The sequence below is a fragment of the Lynx rufus genome, unplaced genomic scaffold (genome assembly GCF_022079265.1).
Source record: "Lynx rufus isolate CCGP_SWC_20201006 ecotype Redwood Valley unplaced genomic scaffold, mLynRuf1.p SCAF_1, whole genome shotgun sequence".
Taxonomy (NCBI): Eukaryota; Metazoa; Chordata; class Mammalia; order Carnivora; family Felidae; genus Lynx; species Lynx rufus.
The window spans coordinates 133,929,259-133,949,821 of record NW_025814823.1 but is presented as its reverse complement, the minus strand read 5'-3'; the positions used below and the strand labels follow the sequence as shown (position 1 = coordinate 133,949,821).

The 20,563-nt window shown below is 40.0% G+C and overlaps 1 protein-coding gene and 1 pseudogene across 1 annotated transcript in view; one reads left to right on the top strand and one right to left on the bottom strand.

Moving 5' to 3' along the window:
* The window catches only part of MAST4 (microtubule associated serine/threonine kinase family member 4), a 348,037-nt gene that overhangs the window by 214,697 nt on the left and 112,777 nt on the right, over positions 1-20,563 (bottom strand). The window lies entirely within an intron of this gene.
* LOC124523821 (uncharacterized) lies at positions 12,066-12,228 on the top strand (annotated as a pseudogene).

Here is a 20,563-nt window from a genome sequence, read left to right as displayed (position 1 = left end):
CCACTCTGCCTCCCAAAAAGCTAAATTCTCTAAATTTTTTAATCTCTTAAAGTACCTCATCTTAGGAGACACATTAGAATTTTATTCAACAGACTTCTCTACACAGGTCTTAAGTGAATTTCAGTTCCATATTACCAATGGACCACAAAATATTTTCACTTGAATTTCCCTTTAATACCCTTAATTTAAAATATCCAAACCCAAACTCCCTATCCTCCTGTCCTTGCCAAATAAGTTTCCCTGCAAGGTAAAATATCCTGACTCTTACCATTCTTTCCCCCCTGAACCATGCTGATCCAAGGGTCCTATCCAGGCTGGATCATTATAATTTCCTTGTGACTGATCTCTCCACTTCCTCCTTGACATTCTCTACACTTTGTTGGCTACACAGATTCTAGAGTGATCTTTTCCAGAATATCACTCCTGTGTTGAAAACCCTCCAAGAGTTTCCCTCTCATTCTGTGTAAAAGCTAAAAACCTAGCAAACGTGGCCCAAACCTCAAAAAACCAAGCATCAATAGTTGTGACAATGGCAACATATTAGAACATACCCAGTGTTTAAGGGCCATGAGTTCAAGGGAGGAAGGTGGGAACGAGGGAGGAAGGAACCAGCCAGCCTGGGCCCCTTTTAGAAGATGCTAGGGAACTACCCCATTAATTCTGAAAGCTGGAAAAGGGAAAAATCAACCACTTATCTTGATTTCCCTATGAACTGCACCTCACAGATGAAAAAATGATTCTTTATATAAATATTCCAACTGGTAAATAAAGAAGGAGTGCTACAATTAGAGTATCATCATTTCTCAAACCCTAATAAGTCAGTGGATTGTGGTCATGATCATGATGTGACTATAGCATCATAGAGAGACAAGTGGTTGTTCTATGCCTCTTGGTACAACATAGGCAAAGCAGTCTTACTAAAAAAGCCACACGACCCGGATATAATCAAGCCACTACATCAAAGCATCAATTTACAGTACATATAGGGACAAAGAGAAGTGATCAGCAAAAGAGCTAGCCTGGGAAAAGCAAAAACCACAACACAAGACCTGGTATCTTAAACCAAAATGCTCAATGCGGGGAGTGAAGGAGACAGAGGGGTTAAACGAGACTAAAGAGACAAATCAATGAATTGCAACATATGAACTTGTGTGTCCTGACACCAAACAAACACATAATCAAATACCTGGAAATAGTCAGTGTAACAGACACACACACTGACTGGATATGCGGTAATATTATTTTAAGAATAATATCAGAGGGTGGCACCTGGGTGGCTCAGTCGGTTAAGCATCCAACTCTTGGGTGTGGATTCAGTTCATGATCTCATGGTTTGTGAGTCTGAGCCCCTCAGCCTGCTTGGGATTCTCTCTGTCCGTCCCTCCCCTGCTCACTCGCTCTCTCAAAATAAATAAACAAACTTAAAACAATTTTTAAAAAGAATAATACTGGAATCAGGATCACTTTTAGCTTCCTAACTTTTAGAGATACATATAAAAATATTCACAGGTAAAATAAAGTGTCTATGCTCCGCTTCAAAATAATCTGGGGATGGAGAGTAAGATACCATGTTGTATCTAATATTACTATTTATTAGATACACAGTAATCTAATATTAACATTTATTAAACCTGGATAATGGGTATGTGAAGGGTTCAGTATACCGTTCTCTGCAGTACATGTCTGAAATTTTGTTTGTTAAAAACATTGAAGCGTTCTTACCATGCCTACAAAGTTTCACAGGGCATACCCACACCCACCCTCCCTGGCCTCCTTCCCTGCAACTCCTTTGTTTTTCACTGTCCTTCCTGTACACCAAACACATTTCTATCTCATGGCCTCTGCGTTTACTGCTCCTTCTGCCTCTAACTCTTTTTCCCTGACATGTCCAAATATCCTACTCCTGAATGTCTTTTACAACCCCCCCGAGGAGGCTTTTTAAATTCCAAGACCCACCACCGCCCTCCCCTGCCCCATCTACTGTTTCCTTCTCATCCTGATAGATTTTTCTCCTCAACATCTATCACTGGACATATTTTTATATTCATTTATTGTCTCTCCCCTATAAAAATGTGGGCTCCAAGAAGGTGTGTTGCAACTCCAGTGTCAACAGCAGTCCATACAAATATTCAATAAATATCTGCTAAAATTTCAAACTACACTACAAAGCTATAGTAATTAAAACAGTATGGTACTGGCCCCAAAACAGACATATAGATTAATGGAAAAGAATAGAGAGCTAGGAAATCAACCCATACTTATGTGGTCAATTAATCTAAGACAAAAGGGGCAAGAATATACAATAGGGAAAAGACAGTCCCTTCAACAAATGGCGCTGGGAAAACTGGACAGCTCCATGCAAAAGAATGAAACTGGACCACTCTCTACTTCCATACACAAAAATAAATTCAAAATTAAAGACCTAACTATGAGACCTGAAACCGTAAAACTCCCAGAAGAAAACGTAGGTAGTGATTTCTTTGACGTTGGCCTTGGCAACACTTTTCTAGATATATCTCCTCCGGCCAGGGCAACAAAAGCAAAATTAAACAACTGCGATTATACCAAAGTAAGGAGCTTTTGGACAGTGAAAGAAACCATCAACAAAATGAAAAGGCAACCTACCGATGGGAGAAGATACTTGCAAATGACCTCTCCCATAAGGTGAAAGAACTCATACAACTCATGCAACAAATAATCCGTTTAAAAGTAGGCAGAGGACCTCAATAGATATTTTTCCAAAGAAGACATAGAGATGGCCAAAAGATACCTGGAAAGGTGCTGAACATCATGAGGTAGATACCAATCAAAACCACAATGGGATTATCACCTCACAGCTGCCAGGATAGCGAAAATAAAAAACACAAGAATAAGTGTTGGCAAGGATGTGGAAAAAAAGGAACCCTCACGCCCAGCTAGTAGGAATGCAAGTGGGTCCAATGACTGTGGAAAACAGCAGTTAGGTTTTCCTAAAAAACTGAAAACAGAACTACCATAGGATCCAATAATTCCACTAACGGCTATTTATTGAAAGAAAATGAAAACACCACTTCAAAAAGACATACATGCACTTTTGTGTAGTGTAGCATTATTTCTAATAGCTATGGTATAGAAGCAATCTAAGCGTCCATCAATATACTGATAAAGAAGATGCACTGTGTAAATATGTTATACACACATATATGCACATATATACACATATACATACACAGCCTTTTCATTTTGTTGATGGTTTCTTTCACTGCCCAGAAGCTTCTTATTTTGGTATAATGGCAATTGCTTAATTTTGCTTTTGTTGCCCTAGCCTGAGGAGATATATCTAGAAAAGTGTTGCCAAGGCCAAGGTCAAAGAAATTACTGCCTACGTTTTCTTCTGGGAGTTTTACGATTTCAGGTCTCGTATTTATGTGTGTACATATGCACACACAGTGGAATATTACTAAGCCACAAAAAGAATGAGATTTTGCCATTTTCAACAATATGGATTGGCCTAGAGGGTACGTGAGATAAGAGAAAGACAAATACTATATGATTTCACTCACATGGGGAATTTAAGAAATAAATGAACAAACAAGTAAGAGAAAAACAAAAAAACGAGAATCTTAAACACAGAGAACTGGTGACTGCCAAAGAGGAGGTGGGGGTGGGGGTGGGTAAAACAGATAAGGGGATTAAGAGCACACTTATCTTGACAGTGCATAATGTACGGAATTGGTTAATCAGTATACTATACATCTGAAACTAATATCATACTGCAAGTTAATTATACATCAATAAAAAAAAAAAAAAGGAGGGGGCGCCTGGGTGGCTCAGTCGGTTGGGCATGTGACTTCGGTTCAGGCCATGGTCTTGCGGTTTGTGGGTTCGGGACCCACGTCGGGTTCTGTGCTGACAGCTCAGAGCCTGGGGTCTGCTTCGCATTCTGTGTCTGCCCCTCTCTCTGCCCCTCCCCTGCTCATGCTCTGTCTCTGTTTCTCAATAATAAACAGATGTTAAAGGAATTTTTTTTTAAAAAAAGAAAAAAAATCTGCTGAAAGATGAATGAACGACCCTCCCTATATGGTGAAACTACTGACTGAGGACACTCGCCCTCCCTTCTCTTTTAACTATAGCTCTCCACAGCATTAGATAACTGAACTGTGTCTGCAGCTCAGAGAGCGGCATCCAAGAACCTGGAGAATCAGGATGTGTTCAGCTACTACATACAGACCCAGAAAGGCCCCTGCCAGCTGGAAGGCAGAGACCCAGGGCTAGCTGCGCACACACGCGCACACAGGAGGAACCTACAGTAACACTAGAGTCTCGTGCAATGTGGTGGTGGGAGGTTAGGAGGACACTGTTCTAAATCTTACTGGTATAACTGAGAAGACATATGCACAAGGCTGAAGCTAAGCAGCTTTCTACAGTTACAGGGAGGGAACACCACTGTCTCCTTAATGGCGGAAGTCTAGATTTTGCACAAACGCACTGACATGGCTCAAGGCTAGGTCCTTCTACGTAAACTCTACAACAGTGGTTCCCAACCAGAGATGGAAATGTCTGGAGACATATTTGGTTGTAACAACTGGAGAGAAGGGGGTCGCAGCTACTGACATCTTGTGTGCAGAGGCCAAGGTTGTTGCTAAACATCGTACAATGCACATATAGCCCTCACAATCCAGAATTAACCAACCACAAATCAATAGTGCAGCTCTAGAAACTCTACTATAAAGTTAAGGGCCAATTTCTGCAGGACGCACAGCATCATCAACCAGTTTTAAACATTTTGGTTCTGATTTCATTACACTTCACCTAATGAAAAAAAATGCTGTATTATTGTTTCATTTTTTATTCCCTATTTCTTCTCTCAGCAATATTACCAATGTAAGCATATGTATACGCTTCTGTCCTGTTTTCAGGGGGAAAGACTTTTTATAGCTAGAGCCCCAGAAGTATCTGTAAGTCACAGAAACCTAATTAACAGTGTCTCCAGGCCACACCCGACCAGAAACCTACATAGGGAATTTTGCAAAGCAAGGTGGACATAATCCTGAGGCCAGAGCGTCTTTTTCTATATATGTTCAATTATTTACACATTCTAAAAGCTGTGCATGGTTGAGGAGAACTTTCAGAAAAGGTGCATGTGTATTTTTTTTTAATGTTCATTTTTGAGAGAGAGAGAGGGAGAGTGCGAATAGAGGAGGGGCAGAGAGAGATGGGGACAGAGAATCTGAAGCAGGCTCTGTGCTGACAGCAGAGAGCCCGATGAGGGGCTTGAACTCATGAACCACAAGATTATGACCTGAGCCCAAGTGGGATGCTTAACCGACTGAGCCATCAAGGTGCCCCTGTGTCTTCTTCTTTTATCACTCACATAATCCAGTAAAAATCACATTATGAAAAATTTCACTCTCTCATTTCTGCTATCATTCATTTCACGCATTTCACTCAGCAGTCGGTGTTCTAAGCATACCAGATACAGGAGCAGGTAAGACAGAAACCCACCTGTGGAATCCTCTTAAGATGGGTAAACAAAGTAAGCACATAAATAAGATTGTTTCTGATAAGGACAGGTGCTGTGCAGGTGCCATCATAGGTGACAGGACGGTCAGTGACTCTGGGAGTAGATAGTGCCTTCAGGTCAGGGTGGGGAAATCATAGTGATGCAGGAGCTTCAAAGGGAGAATGAAAAATGGGGCTCAGTCAGCTGAGCGTCAGACTTCGGCTCAGGTCATGATCTCATAGTCTGTGGGTTCAAGCCCCATGTTGGGCTCTGCGCTGACAGCTCAGAGCCTGGAGCCTGCTTCCAATCCTGTGTCTCCCCCTCTCTCTGCCTCTCCCCTCACTCTCACTTTGTCTCACTCTGCCTCTCAAAAATAAATAAATGTAAAAAAAAAAAATTCAAAGGGAGAATGAAAAGGATGAAGAGTTTCAACACAGCACCACAGGCAGGGAGAACAGCAAGTGCAAAGCCTCTGAAGCTGGGTCAAGGCTAGGTCATTTAATGGCCATGAAAGGTCATATGTCTGATAGGCAGAAATGAAACACATTTTTATTAAGCGTTTATATAAACCATGGCATTATAGGGGATGCAGAGATGAATCACTGGTAAGTTTGGTTCTTAGGAATGATATTCTTTGGTGAAGCGGGGGGAAGGATAGAATAAAAGTTTAAGGAGGGACCAGTTTTATGTTCTGCATGCCAAGGAGATGAAGAGTCAGGTTTCAATGTTATGGCTATCTTTAAGAAGTGGAATTAACTTTTCAAGCAGGCCTTTGCGAGATGCAGCCAAATGGCGTCTAAGGATTCTCCATCACTTCACAGAGCAACTTCAGAGAGTAAAATGAAGGTGTCTGCATGTGTTCATTCACTGAAGAACAGAGATTCAATGCCTCCTATGGGTGTGATATTAGTGAAGCAAGGCGACTTAGAGGATCGTGTCTCAGAGGGGCACAATGACTGAAGATCAGGACAGAAGCATCTTCCACTCCCTGTCCCTTTTCTCTCTCCTGCCCTCTCCTGTTCTTCCTTTCCCACAAAATAAGACCCTTTCTTACAGTTTATCACTGTCATCTACATAGTTTGCTCAAGTTACCTTAAGACATAAAAGGTACTGAGGGATGCTTGGGTGGCTTAGTCGGTTAAGCATTTGGTTCTTGATTTCGACTCAGGTCATGATCTCACAGTTCGTGAGTGTGAACCCTACATCTGGCTCTGCACTGACAGCATGGAGCCTGCTTGGGATTCTCTCTATCTCTCTCTCTGCCCCCATTCCCACTTGCTCTCTCACTCTCTCTCAAAATAAATCAACTTTTTTTTTTTTTTAAAGAAAGGGGCTTCAGGGGTGCCTGGGTGGCTCAGTTGGTTGAGCGTCCGACTTCAGCTCAGGTCATGATGTCACAGCTAGTGAGTTCGAGCCCCGCATCAGGCTCTGTGCTGACAGCTCAGAGCCTGGAGCCTGCTTCTGCTTCTGTGTCTCCCTCTCTCTCTGCCCCTAACCCACTCGCACTCTGTCTCTGTCTCTCTCAAAAATAAATAAACATTAAAGAATTTTTTTTTAAATAAAGAAAGGGGCTTCTGAGGTACAAATCATGTTCTGTTTTTTGACCTAAATGCTGGTTACATGGATGTGCACAGTTTGTGAAAATCCCTCAAACTTGTGAATATGGGGATTCCTACAAGTCTCAAGCTGCATCTTTCATAAAAGCAAAAAATCTATTTTAGAGGTTTTACAGCTTTCTCACACACTTTTCAAACATACTCCCTCTTTTTAGAAAGTTATTTATACCCTGCTGCATTCCACACAGGATTTGAGGCAATACATAAGAAGGCACACATACACTACTAAATAGCCATTTAATAAAGTAACAAATGAAGTAAAAAAAAAAAAATTAAATCAGAACCAGAAAAAAATAGAAAATGGAATAAAATGACAAATCCAGGGGAAAATATGCAGAAAATACAGCATCCTTAGGTACAGGGGTACATTTTACAGAGCTACCTGAGACCAAAATAATTAATTACTTGCCTCACATTACGCGTTTACTAAGTGACTGAGGCAGGACTGTAAATCAGATTTTCTGACTCCAACTACTTCATTTTATTACAGTGCACCATCCTTTTCCAGATCATAAAGTACAGACATTGAGTTATTTGACCAAATGATTCCAGGAACATTTTTCTAGGTAATATACTCAACAAATTTGATTCACACCAAAATCTGATTTCAATGGCATTTTAGGAAACAGATTGCATCAGGTTAGATACATGTTAGACACATAACCCAAAAGGTAAGCTGGAGGTACTCATTAAAAAACTCTGTCAAAAGTGGACAACACACAGAAATATTAAGTTAAATTACACAGAACTTGGGAAAAAGCTTTGCAAACTATAAAGCACTTCCCGGAGGAGGTAACTGACAAAAAAAGTTTTTCTATTTCCATACTCAGCAACACCATGATTATCTCCTGCTTGGACGGATCATCAGCGGTATGGAAAATTGCCCTACCCTCAATATTTTCCATTTTTGTTAACTGCTTAAATATATGTGGCCTGAAGAACTTTATCTTCCTCAGAGAAAGGCCCTCTTTAATAGGCCATCCTAACGATGGGTGATTTTTAATTTTTTTTTTAATTTTCAAGTTGTGAATTATACAATTAAATACTTTTCTTAAGTGAAGTTCTGTGAGATTTTCATAAATAGATGCAAAAATCTCTCCACTTCCAGGATTCTGGCTGACCATTGAAGGCGGAGTGGTATCTATTTCACGCTCATTCTCCATGCACTAGCCTAACTGTGTCCTTCACAGCAGACTCACATTCTGAATCCTTAATTTAAGAGACATCTATGGTGTGGATTAAGGATGAGAAATGTCCCTTTTCCCCTTCAAAGAGAAAAAAGGCAAGAAATCAGACAACATTTCTGAGTCTAGGACAGGAAAAGATTTCTTCATTGATCCAGAGACAGGATCTTAAGAAGAAGCCACAGCAAAGGATTTCTTTTTTTAAAATCTGGGACCAAGAGCGGGCAGGTGAGTCAGAATTACAGACGCCTAAAAGAGGTAATGTGAAGATTCACAAGTAAAAATCTTACCTTTTCACTAGGAAGGGGAGAATGGTAACTTTGAATTAAAAAAATATGAAAACATTTTTTTAATGTTTATTTAGTTTTGAGAGAGAGCCTCAGAATACAAGTGGGGAAGGGCCAGAGAAGAAGGGAGACACAGAATCCAAAGCAGGCTCCAAGCTCCAAGCTCTCAGCACAGAGCCTGATGAGGGGCTCAAACTTATGAACAGTGAGATCATGACCTGAGTCGAAGTCAGATGCTTAACTGACTCAGTCACCCAGGCAGGGAGGATGGTAAATTTAAAGCAGTCAAAAAAAAATTCAGATGATCAGCAGCAAATTTTAAACATAAAAAAAGCTATATACAAGAGCTTAGCTAAGTTCTTTTATGGAAACCTTATCATCAACATTTATGGACATTAAGTTTTGAAACCTGGGGAAGACAAGGTATAAAGAAAGGGCACAAATGGGTGCATCATCAGTGAAGTTCACTCTATATTCTTCTACAAATGCTCATCTTTCTGAAATTTCTTTCCCTGATATATCTTGCAAATTCCAAGTCAAATACACTGTTTGGTTATAAAACGTTATGGCGATCTGAGAATCCATTACAGATGACCCATATGTGTGTGCTTCTCTGCTTTTTAAACTCATGCTAACAGAAAAGCTAAATAAATAAATAAATAAATTACAAAATCATGTTAACAAAGTACCAGAATTACATGAATGGCTGCAATGCATGCTATGGAGACTAGCAGAGCAAAGAAATGTTACTTCCTTTTTATTCCCCTCTAAATTTTTTTTTTGAGTTTTTAGTTATTTATTTGAGGAAGACAGCGACAGCATGAGTGGGGGAGGGGCAGAGAGAGAAGGAGAGAGGGAGAATCCCAAACAGGCTCTGAGCTTCCAGCACAGAGCCCGACATGGGGCTCGAGCTCATAAAACCATGAGATTGTGACCTGCGCCAAAACCAAGAGCCTGACACTCAACCGACAGAGCCACCCAGGTCCCCCAGAAATGTTATTTCTTTATATCACATGTTTGGTAACTATCATTCCTTTAACTGACATTTATAGAATACCTACTATAGTCAAAATACCACAATAAAGAAAATTAATATTTCTTAGCTTTATTATAAAATGTTTTCTTGGTTTAAAAATAGAATTTTTCAGAAAAGATATTATTGGCTATATTCTGGGGAAGAGAGGGAGGTAGGGACATTGGTCCAAACTTATTTGCCTTAACAACAATCTTTTTTTCTTTCAACTTTTTTTCCCCAATGTTTATTTTTGAGAGAGTGCGTGAGTGGGGTATAGGCAGAGAGAGAGGGGGACAGAGAATCCAGAACAAGCTCTATGATGTCAGCGCAAAGCCTGATGCGGGGCTCGAACCCACTAACGTGAGCCAAAGTTGGACACTCAACCGACTGAGTCACCCAGGCACCCAACAATAGTCTTTAAATTGATTTTCATCCTGATATTCCAAATTCTACCAAGCAATAAAAGGGATCAACTAGAAGACTGGAAAGACTCAGGTTTGCTTTGCCATCACATCTGCTTGAATTTAGGCATTTTGTGTCTGCGAAAGAGAAAATTAGGCCTTACCCCTATTTTGATTGGTCAAGCAATGCCAAGAAATTTCTCTGTTGTTGTTAATGTGGCATTTTCACATCTTTGCCAATGTATATCTTGTAAGGTTTTTAAGAAGAGTGTATCTGGACTCATCTCCCTCATTGCCACTATTTTCTCCCAACTCGTAAGAGCTGTACCCCAAGTACAATCAAACTTGACCTGTCTGGCACTGTGAACGCAAAAAGTAAAACTAAAAAGAGAATAAAGTTCAAGGCACAAATTTACTTTTTGGAAACATGAAAATCCTTCTCTAATTCCCCTATCTTCCAGAAAGAGCTAAAAAATAGTCTAATGTCTCAATGCAAATACAGCACCTTTTTTAGGACCATTAGGAATTGCTGAAATCAGCATCTTACAAAATGTCAAGAGCAAAAACCTTTGCAAGAATATCAAGTGATCACTGAGGTTGATGTGGAAATGGGTCACCTGAAAGCACAAAATATACATTCTATAAAAATATGCTCAAAAGTATTTTGTAAACTATTTATTTTATCCTGAGCAGAACTTGAATTTTAAAAATTTGTAACATTTGGGTTGTTCATTACCTTCTAATTGTTTTTCTTTTAGCTAATATTTAGGAGAATATTATTTCAAAAACTCCTGAAAACATTATTAATTTCTAGTATTAACACTAAAAGCTTAACATTTGTTTCTATTTCATACACTTTCAAGTACTGGTATTCTTATTCCCATTTTATAAGTGAGGAAAGGGAGGTGGAAAGGGAGTAATTAAATTGTCCAAGGTTACCCAGCTAGGAAGAGTAGAGAACCTTTAACAGTATGCTCTGGATAATTTGCTGAGATTGCTTTCTGTAGTCTAATGGAGGATTGATTTGACAAATGTCTTTTTTTTTTTATTTTATTTTTTTAACATTTATTTACTTTTGAGAGAGAGACAGAATACAAGTGGGGGAGGGGCAGAGAGAGAGGGAGACACAGAATCCGAAGCAGGCTTCAGGCTCTGAGCTGTCAGCACAAAGCCCGAAGCGGGGCTCGAACCCACCAACAGCGAGATCATGACCTGAGCCAAAGTCAGACGGTTAACCAACTGAGCCACCCAGGTGCCCCTTGACAAATGTTCCTTAAGTATTGGAAGGTGCGATGGAAATACATATCTATATTTATAGCATATAACATTCAATACAGATTCATTCAGATCCTAATTAGCTTTATTTTTATTTACTTCACCTAAAACTGACAATATTGTGTTAAAATGTGTACTCCCTTCCAAAAAAACAATACCTCCTATAACAGTATATGGAGCATTTTTGGCTTTCAGGATTGTTGAAGGATGTCACTTGTTTCTGAAATGGTATAGACATGGAAGGGTGTCACAGCATCTTACTTGTCTCCTAGCACATACTCTGTCACACAGTAGTTACTCAAAGTTTGTGGATTTGAATGCAGACTTTTCCTTTTCCAAAATAATTATCTTCATTCTCTAGTGGTACATTTGTTTCTAACCCCCATTTTTTCCATATTCAACCATTTACCACAATATTCATTGTTCATCCCCAATATTATTCCCCTTAATATGGGTTATTATCTATAAACACATTATACATTTTGAATTATCCCATTTGGCTTTCTGGGTAACATCTAAAGTTTATTCCTTGGTTAGCACTTTAAAATTTAAGTAAACATGAAGGATCAATGATTTCAACTGCTTGAAATCTCTACGATCAAACAGAACTGCAAATTTTATCCTAGAACAAAATGCCTTTCTTCTACTTTACTAAATTAAAATATTTAACTCAACTCAAATATCACTTGTGCTACTGACCTCCCAATCTAAATTAGAGCCACCGTGATCCTCACCTAGAACATTCTGCTCCTTTCCTTCAGAACATCTATTAACCATCAGGATACAGTTTTAAATAAAATGTATTAGCTTTGCGCAGTGGCAGTATCGTAGCCAATGAGGTTTATCCAAGGCGCGATTATTGCTAATTGAAAACTAAATAAAATGTATTAATATAAACCACATGAGAGCAGGGGTCATGCCTTTTCGGTTTACTATTTTATACAAAATGCTTGACTACACATAGGAGGCCTTCAATAAATGCACAACAAAGAGTTAATTATTACTTGACAAAATTATTACAAGTATAGTCACAGTGGGGGAAGGCATCAAATTGAACTGAGGGATTCTTTCTAGAAGGCTTAGTTACCTCCTTAGTTGGAGGAATCAGGATCACTCCAGGCTATCGTGACAAGTCCAACATACCACACTGTACTCAACTCCATTCCAGCCACTGATACATCAGGCATCATATACAAAAAGCAACCAGTAACCCTGTGGCCTGGACACTGCTTTTGGGGGAAAGCTGAGAGCTACCTTGGTAAACAGACAGAGGCTCAAGGGCTTTGCTCTGCCTGTACCAGGAATGGAGAGGGGGTGGAGCCAGCAAAAAGGCTTTGGATGTCAGCAGGTGGGAAAGAAGAAGTATAAGATGACAAATGTTGATAACTGGTCATCATACCAAACAGCTGACAATTACTCAAGAGAAACTACGGGGGAGTCTACACAGAGAGTTTGTAAGTGAACTCCAGTAAGTCCTTACGTACCCTTTTCCCAAAAAACCTACAACCTGGAATCACGCTGTAAGTATCTCTTACCATCCCCACATTCCAACAGAACTTAGTCTTTGGTTCCTTGACAAATACTCCAGTTTGGAACACAACATGGGTTCTCACCTTTGCCTTTCCTTTTCTGTCTGCTCAGCCCACTTGGGAACTCAGTCTCCGAGCATTTTATAAGCGCTGTATGCCAGTGGTCTCCTCCATCAGCTCACTGCCTTCTTTACAGACGTGGGACTCAGAATGGCATGCGACCTGTGACACTTGCTTTGTGGATAAGAGGGACAGTCACTTCATAAGAGAGGCCTGTCCTCCAGATATTCGATTTTCCTTTGTATCTTGCAAGGGAAAAAAAAGCAAATACCCCACATTGCACAAGGTAATGAAATAAGCGTTCATGTATTTCTACCAATTTCATTCAATTCCAAGTGCCCTCCACACATCAGAGGCCAAAGCCTCGCCAACAGCAGGATTCTTGAGACTCAGCATTACAACATGAATGGACCTATGAACTCAAATCCAAATGACAATTCAACTCTCTCTTACTGCAGGACCCAACCGGGCTGGGTAACACGCACAAGCTTTAAGGGTTATTCTGTCTCCTGCCATAGAAAAGGCTCTGCAGGATGGGCAGTGATTATGGCAGAGAAGAGTCTGTTCCGTGGAAGTGTCAGTACAATAATTCTTCCAGAAAGAAAAGACTGCAGGGTAAAGCGGTCTTGAGCAATGAAGTGAGTGGGAGGCTAACTTCCAATATCTAGATGGTGGAGGAGAAAGCTTAAAATACTTGATATCCCTAAGTAATCAGAGAACAGTGTTAACCCATTCCCTGGTGATTTCTGTAAAAGTACAGGCTTGAAATTCGATGTGCTTTATGAGAAAACGTACAGGAGAGAAATGTTCATACGTTTTTCTTTATGTGGAGATGCACACAGTATGGGAATTAAAAGAAAAGCTGTATTCCTTTATATCAATGTTCCCATGACACATCAGCATCAGGCAGAAACTCAGGGCTGGTCCAGACCCTACAGGGACCATAAAAGTCACCCAGAAAAAAATATATCCATTTTCCAGGGTCCTACTTCTTCTAGGGCAGAAACAACAATAAAGAATTCAGAGGTGAAAAGAATTAGTACATCATAAAAAATAGGGAAGAAAAATAAAATACTCTCCCACTGACTGTCCCTAAGAGAATTTACTCGCACACTTAAATTTATGCAGCAAGTTACCATGAGCCTCATAAATACTGAACCCATAATCAAACTGTAATCATTCATTTTATTTACATTTCATTAGGGGGCACTAAGGTAATGATCTTCGAAAGATTTTACTTGCAGCCAAGGAAGAGGAAGTGGATATCCTAAAGGGGGGGGGCAGGGAATAAAAAGGGGATGTCATTTGTCCCAAGGGCACAGAATTCTTAAAAACAATCTGTTTAAAAAGTTACCACGTGCTTTTTATATTTTCCCACTCATAATTGCATCCTCAATTATTTTGACTCCACGTGTTACTTGAAAGGTAAGACCTGAATCTATCCGACGGAGGAATTTAGATTGAACTTGGAGCATTACATGAGAAACAAACAAACTTCCATGAAACAGAGGCCTGCATCAGTAATTTCTTATACACCCGGCATATTCACCGTATATATTACCGCTTGTCATTTACTGTTGGCAAAATGCATGACAAGCTTTCAGGCACTTGCAAAGCAATTTGAATAGCTGCACCAAAGGGCAAGAGCGGCAATACACTGAATAAAACATCCAATGTCTGCATCATGCCTTTGAAGGCTGTCAGCCATACACGTTGAAGAACCTGAAATGAAGATCAAAAGGGAACAGAATTCATTTATTTATTTATTTTACCAGAGGTGGTGAAGGAAAAGAAGGTAAGACTGAGGATTTAAAAAAAAAAAAAAAAAGTTCACATTTAGGCAAACATGGCTACTTTGTTCCCCGGATTCATCAGGTTGGATGATTTCATCCCAGGTCACAAGGCAGGAATGATGCTGGGGTAGGAAACTAAGCACCAGCAACAAAAAGTTCAAGAGAAAGAAAACCCGGCCTGCCTTCCTTCCGTTCTTTCCCTCCCCAGCCTCCTTCGCTCTGACCTTCCTCACCTACAGCTCCTCCTGTATTCCAGTCATGAACATCACCTCAATTCTCTTGCACACATCAGCCTGAGCGTGGCTCCCTCTTCCTGTGGGGATTCCCTGGGAACCGTTCAGGTCTCCCCTCTTTTCTCAAGCTCATTGTAAAGACAGGAAGAACGTGATGGAACTCAAGATGGGCAGGTGAAGAGGAGAGGCTGCCTGATTTTTCAACTATGCTACCTAACCTACATGTTAGTCGGAGATAAGCCTCATAAGCTAGCTTTTTGCACAGACTTAAAAGAACATGGTGAAAGAAAACTAGCTGAGGGATAAAAATAATTGTCGGGGCACCTGGGTGGCTCAGTGGGTTGAGTGTCCGACTTCAACTCAGGTCATGATCTCACGGTTCCTGAGTTCGAGTCTCACATCAGGCTCAGTGATCTAAGCATAGAGCCCACTTTGGATCCTCTGTCCCCCTCTCTCGGCCCCTCCCCTGTTAATGCTCTCTCTCTCTCTCTCTCCTTCTCAAAAATGAATAAACAGGGGCGCCTGGGTGGCTCAGTTGGTTAGGCATCCGACTTGAGCTCAGGTCATGATCTCACGGTGTGTGGGTTCGAGCCCTGCATCAGGCTCTGTGCTGACAGATCAGAGCCTGGAGCCCGCTTCGGATTCTGTGTCTCCCTCTCTTTCTGCCCCTCCCCTGCTCATGCTCTGTCTCTCTCTGTCTCAAAAATAAATAAAAACATTAAGAAAATGAATAAACAAACAAAAAGAAAGAAACAAATAATTGTCAAATACTTTCACACACAACTTACTGTGCAAGTTTAATGGCACTGTTTAAAAACTTGCTATCACTATGTAACTGATTCGGTATAAAAGGTAATTCAGCTACTAAGATTCTGTATATAGCATATGACATAATCACCTAATTGATAAACTAAATGTGATCCCAATTTCTCCAAGCTGGAAGCTTTTCCTACAGCGTAGGGGCAGCACCTGCTCGTGTCCTCCCCGGCGTGGCCCAGGGCCCGGGGGACTTCTGTCTCCGAGGAGTGGTCCCACACAAGACAGCCACAGCAGCCGCACACTGACTGCCAGGAACTTTGACTGCCTCCAGGGGACTCAGGGATTAGGACCTGAGGAGTGCCGGATTGCTCTGATGACAACCTCCGGGAGAGTACGTGGTAAGCTGGATTCTGTGATTTGGCCTGGGAACTCACCACCATTTATAGCCACCATTTCCCTGGGGAAATGTGTTTATAGGTTTTCGACAACCCCTCTACATTTGAACAGTTGAAAAGCAGCTCATTTGAAAATTCGTGGCTGTTTATTAAAAACAAACAAACAAACAACGAAAAATGAGATTCTCAGTCACTCAGAGGCTTCATCTCCATGGTTTTGTGTGTGGCTCTTGAATTCAGTGAGAACTTCGGCCACTGATGTAGTCTCTGTGAAACTAACTTTTGCTCATTTGTAACACGGAGGTCACATCCCAAGCCCATGCGTTAGCAACCAGGAGGGAGTCAACAGACGTTCATGTTCTTCTGTCTCTACAGAAAAGTTTTGTTTTTTTTTTTTTTAACTTTTTAGCCCAGGAAATGATAGGCAGAACTCTACAAAGGCCTCTAACCACTTACACTATTATATAATCCCCCTCCACTCTCCAATGTGGGCAGACCTATAAAGACGGTGGAATATTATTCCCATGATGTGGTTACGAATCAGCTGACTCTGAGTTTGAACTGTTCAGAAGGAGAAGATCCTGGATAGACTTGACCAAATCAGGTAAATCCCTTAAAATATGGTGCAGCCTCAGACAACTGCCTCTACCTGCCTCTAAGATGACAAAAGCCACCCTGAGCGCTCCAACTATAAGGAAATAACTTCTGCCAACTGTGTGAGCTGGGAAGAGAACCCAGCTGACCCCTGTTCTGACCTCTGATCTACAGAACTGTGTGATAATAAATAGGTGTTGCGTTAAGCCATTAAGTTTATGGCAATTTATTACACAGCAGTAAAAACTAAAACAGAATAAAATTATAAATTTTTGTGTTTCTACAACTCTGGTGAAAAGAGGCATCAGAAATAACAAAGTACGCAGATAGCAGAAGGAGAAGGGAAGAGGGAGGAGAGAGATTTGAGATGTATTGTGCTAGATGCTCTGGTAGATGCTGAACAAATGTTATCTCTTATAAAGAAAGAGTTTTATTTAGAAAGATGTTCTGGTGTCTTCTTTGACTCTAACCTAAAGTTTCCATTTCAAGCCAAATTACCACCAACTTAATAAAAGTTTTAACTTCATTATCATGATAGAAATCTTTTAGCCAGCAAAAGGGTATAATCTAAACATGGTTTTGAAGAATTTTATTTTAAAGACACTGAGAACACCAAACAGTAGGTGACTGTGACCTTTGAAACAACGATACAAAATAAACCAGCACTTATCACATAGGCCATTCAGAACCAACTTTTTCTACTGGTTAAAAAAAAGGAATAAAACACCTCATTTTAGAAATAAATGAGACGTAATCCATATGGCAATGCAGAAAGCAATTAGCTGCTTTCATTCATTCAGAATGATGTATGAATTGTGAACTATTTTTAAGCGGTAAAAATCAGAAAATATCCCACAATGTTTTAAGAACAGAAATCATACACAAATGCATAAAGGAAAAAGTGGGGGAAAGGATTAACTGTCTTTTAAAAAGTCTTGTCATCTATGTAAGATATGTAAGATTAACATCTCAAGAACCTTTGAGGTTCCTTAGAAACTGAAAGGGACTTTCCAGAGAAGACTAGTAAATGCACAACACACTCACGCTACTTCAGAATTATTTTGAAATTTCTATCATTTATCATGCTCTAACTTTGATTCTTAAAAAAAAAACAAAGGAAGGAAGGAAGGAAGGAAGGAAGGAAGGAAGGAAGGAAGGAAGGAAGGAAGGAAAAGAAAGAAAGAAAGAAAGAAAGAAAGAAAGAAAGAAAGAAAGAAAGAAAGAAAGAAAGAAAGAAAGAGGGGCAGCTGGGTGGCTCAGTGGGTTAAGCGTCTGACTTCGGCTTATGTCATGATCTCATGGATCGTGAGTTTGAGCCCTGTGTCAGGCTCTGGGCTGACAGAGTGACCACTTGGACCATCCGAGACAAGTTTGCCCGGCTCTCCCAGATGGCCACAATCTTCAATCTGGAGTGGGTCATCGAGATCCTAGATTACTGGGATGCCAACTCTGGCCCACTGCCACGGCACCTCACCCCTGCCGAAGTATGCCAGGTGCTGGCTCTACACATATGGACTTCCCTAGCTAGGATATCAAGGGGCTGCCAGGGGGAGCCCACCTGACCCATCGTGCTTCAGGGTCCATTCCTTAAGTGGCCACAGCCAAGAAGCTGTGCGGGAAACAAGGCTCAACTCACTCTGCTGTTGGCACTCAGACCTGTCTGGGTGGTGCTTTGCAGGCAGCCTCTCCCCACCAGGAACGATGAATCCCCCTGGACTCCTAACTACAGGGGAAAACCAAGGCAGGCCAGCCTTCTGCATGGGTGGTCATTCCCTCATCCTTAGATGCTACAGCAAACAAGCTGCCTCTGTGCCAGCTCTAAAGGACTTGGGTATATCTGGGGACCTGGGGAATTAAGTTAACTCCTGAGGAGAGGCTGTGATGTTTATGATCGCCCTGAATAAAGACACTCCTTGGAGGGGAAAAAAAAATCATCTGGCTTCGGATTCTGTGTCTCCCTCTGCCCCTCCCCTGCTCACACTCGCTCGCAAGCTCTCTCTCTCTCTCTCAAAAATACACATTAACAAAAAACCCAAAAGAAAGAAAGAAAGAAAGAAAGAAAGAAAGAAAGAAAGAAAGAAAGAAAGAAAGACATGCATCAAGCATAACCTCAAAACATTCCAGAATGTTACCATAGGGAAAAGACAGTGATTTTCTTGTAAGCATGTATTTCTCAGTACTATAATTCATAGCCCAGTATTTCAAAAGATAGAATAAGAAATACTCAAATAAAAATTAAAAAAATTTAAGCATGAATAATTTTGCTTAAAGACAAAACTTCAGGATGTCCATTCACCAAGCAATTCCATTAAACTAAGAAGACTCTTGGAATTTGCTCCTACCTTAATTTTAAATAAATATATTTTGGCTGTTATGCTACAGATTCCACAAAATAATGACAACAAGAACTATTTAGGCACCTGGAAGTTCCCTGCACTCACTCCTTACTTTTTAAAGGCAGTAACAAGTTGCGGGGACAGGGAAGAATCTTTAAATACCCCTTACTATCGGAGTCCAATCTCCACTTTCATGTTGTGTAACTCTTTGTTCAAAACTCTACAAGTCATGCACAATGCGAACAGACATGTTTTACTAGAAACGCTAACCACAGTTTGCATTTATAAGTGCTTCCTCTGGGCTAGCACGTGCCATGTGACATGCATTACCACACTCAATTCCATGAAGCACACATTTATCAGACTCATATCATTGATAATGAAATTAAGACTTAAAAAGGTTATTTCACTTACCCAAGGTTAGGGTGGGTGGTAAGTGAGAGAACTGGGATGGTCAGTCTTCAAAGTCAAATTAAATAAGTATCCTTAAGTTCACTATCTTTCATAATATAATTACCCTTAAAGAAACAGAGGCATGATATCTATCATGGCTACTTTGCCACGACAGGGAGAAATCAATGGCAACTTTTCCTACATATATATGCCAATAATCTAACAATTTTAGATCTACATGGAATACTTGCATTCTATCATACATAGACACATCCTCATATTAGTGTCAACAGTGACACCTCAAACTGCAAGAAAGACACTAGCTACTGAGTTTACCTAAATAAGCCCTTACTTGCAAATCAGAGGATGGTTATATTAATTAATTAATCTCTAGGTATAAAGTAATCCAACATAATTAATCCAAGACCAAAAACAAAATCATGAAGAAACTGAGCTGATAACAAAGTTATCTCCAACGGCTCATGTCAAACAAGCTAAATTACCAGTGTAATTATAAGATACACGCACACCCAAAGTTGTATGTAAGACAGTCTGGAACACAGAAAATAAAATAATAACTATACTCTCATGAAACTACCTTAGAATCAGGTTGTGAAAGCTTTTTTATCATCTTATATAGTCTAGCCTAATTTTCAGCATACAAACCAACATTCTTTTTTGCAAAAGAAAATAGCATGGTAGTAAAAGTTTTATGCACACATCTACAAAATATGTTTGTAATGGAGACAACAAAAGATTATATCGCTCATGTACAAAAAATGTACAAGCTGATAGAAATACTAACAACCCCAGAGACATAATGGCAAGCGTATGAATAGACATTTCAATAGATACATCAGAAAAGAACATCTAAATAGCAAAATAAATGAAAACAATACAAAATGTTTTGTTTGTGAAAAGTGAATTAAGCTAACAATAAAATATCACTTTACACATAAATTGGTGAAATATAAACAGGGTCAAAAAATCTATTTGTTAGCAGGAATATGGGAAAATGTGAAGCTTCTCCAATCTTTAGCTAGTAGAAATACAAGCATATACTATGTCTTCTCTTTGATTCAGTATGGGTATTTTCTATTAACCTACCCTCCACATTATTAATACTGTCTTCTGCTGTGTCTAATGTTCTGTTAAAACTATCCAGAGAGTCCTTAATTTTGGATATTGTATTTTTAAGTTATCAAATTTTC